The sequence below is a fragment of the Chiloscyllium plagiosum genome, chromosome 6 (assembly GCF_004010195.1).
Source record: "Chiloscyllium plagiosum isolate BGI_BamShark_2017 chromosome 6, ASM401019v2, whole genome shotgun sequence".
NCBI classification, from domain to species: domain Eukaryota; kingdom Metazoa; phylum Chordata; class Chondrichthyes; order Orectolobiformes; family Hemiscylliidae; genus Chiloscyllium; species Chiloscyllium plagiosum.
Window position 1 is genome coordinate 693,872 of NC_057715.1, and position 2,505 is coordinate 696,376.

Here is a 2,505-nt window from a genome sequence, read left to right on the forward strand (position 1 = left end):
GAGGCGAGGAACAGGGAGAGGGCGCAGCTTAATACGTGGCTGTGCAGCTGGTGTAGGAGGGAGGGCTTCAGATATGTAGATAATTGGGATGCCTTCTGGGGAAGGTGGGACCTGTACAAGAAGGACGGGTTGCATCTGAACTGGAAGGGGACCAATGTCCTGGGTGGAAGGTTTGCTCGAGTTGTTCAGGAGGGTTTAAACTAGTATGGCAGGGGGGTGGGAACCTGAGCTGTATACCGGAGGTGAGAGTTGATGCAGATGAGGCAATAGGAAGAGGGAGACCAACTAGTGGGAAGGAGTTTCCTTGCAAGGAACCAAGGTATCAGTTAAAGTGTGTTTGCTTTAACGCAAGGAGTATTAGGAACAAAAGTGATGAACCTAGAGCATGGATCAGTACCTGGTGCTATGATGTTGTGGCCATAACAGAGACATGGGTTTCTCAGGGGCAGGAATGGTTGCTGGATGTTCCAGGGTTTAGAACATTTAAAAAGAATAGGGTGGGGGGATAAAGAGGAGGGGGTGTAGCTGTATCACAGCTACAGAAGTTACCATTGTCGAGGAAGATCTGCCTACCGAGTCAGTATGGATGGAAATTAGGAACAGCAAGGGAGCAGTCACCTCGTTAGGGGTTTACTACAGGCCCCCCCAATAGCAGCAGGGAGATTGAAGAAAGCATAGGTCGGCAGATTTTGGAAAAGTGTGGACGTAGTAGGGTTTTTATAATGGGTGACTTTAACTTTCCCAATATTGATTGGAACCTCCTTCGAGCAGAAGATTTGATTAGATTTAGATTAGATTACATTACAGTGTGGAAACAGGCCCTTCGGTCCAACAAGTCCACACCGACCCGTCAAAGCGCAACCCACCCATACCCCTACATTTACCCCTTACCTAACACTACGGGCAATTTAACATGGTCAATTCACCTGACCTGCACATCTTTGGATTGTGGGAGGAAACCGGAGCACCCGGAGGAAACCCACGCAGACCCGGGGAGAATGTGCAAACTCCACACAGTCAGTCGCCTGAGGTGGGAATTGAACCCAGGTCTCAGGCGCTGTGAGGCAGCAGTGCTAACCACTGTGCCACCGTGCCGCCCACTGAATGGAGCTGTTTTTGTAAGGTGTGTTCAGGAGCGTTTCCTAACTCAGTCCGTTGACAGGCCAACGAGGGGAGAGGCCATTCTAGACTTGGTGCTCGGAAACAAGCCAGGACAGGTATCAGATCTTGTGGTGGGAGAGCATTTTGGTGATAGTGACCGCAACTGCCTCACATTCTACATAGCTATGGGGAAGGAGAAGATTACGCAAAATGGGAGGATATTTAATTGGGGAAGAGGAAACTATGATGCGATTAGACATGAGTTAGGAAGCATGGATTGGGAGCAATTGTTCCATGGTAAAGGCACTATAGACATGTGGAGACTGTTTAAGGAACAGTTGTTGTGAGCAATGAATAAATATGTCCCTCTGAGACAGGCAAGAAGGGGTAAGATAAAGGAGCCTTGGATGACTAGAGCGGTGGAGCGCCTCGTCAAAAGGAAAAAGGTAGCTTACATAAGGTGGAGGAAACTACGGTCAAGCTCAGCTCTAGAGGATTACAGGCAGGTGAGGGAGGAGCTCAAAAATGGTCTGAGGAGAGCCAGGAGGGGGCATGACAAAGGCTTGGCAGAACGGATTAGGGAGAACACAAAGGCATTTTACACGTATGTGAGGAATCAGAGAATGGTCAAAGAAAGAGTAGGCCCGATCAGGGATAGCATAGGGAATTTGTGTGTGGAGTCTGAGGAGGTAGGGGAAGCCCTAAATGAGTTTTTTGCTTCTGTCTTTACGAAAGAAACGAATTTTGTAGTGAGTGAAACCTTTGAAGAGCAGGTGTGCATGCTGGAATGGATAGAGATAGAAGAAGCTGATGTGCTGAAAAGTTTGTCAAACATTAAGATTGACAAGTCGCCAGGCCCAGACCCAAATTTGTCCTCGGCTGCTTTGGGAAACGAGAAATGCAATTGCTTCGCCACTTGCGAAGATCTTTGCATCCTCGCTCTTCACTGGAGTCGTACCTGAGGACTGGAGAGAGGCAAATGTAATTCCTCTCTTCAAGAAAGGAAATAGGGAAATCCTCGACAATTACAGACCAGTCAGTCTCACGTCTGTTGTCTGCAAGGTGTTAGAAAGGATTCTGAGGGATAGGATTTATGACCATCTGGAAGAGCATGGCTTGATTAAATGTAGTCAACATGGCTTTGTGAGGGGCAGGTCATGCCTCACAAACCTTATCATCGAGTTCTTTGAGGATGTGACTAGAAAAGTTGATGAAAGTCGAGCTGTGGATGTGGTGTATATGGACTTCAGCAAGGCATTTGATAAGGTTCCCCATGGTAGGCTCATTCAGAAGGACAGGAGGAATGGGATTCAGGGGAACTTAGCTGTCTGGATACAGAATTGGCTGGCCAACAGAAGACAGCGAGTGGTAGTAGAAGGAAAATATTCTGCCTGGAAGTCTGTG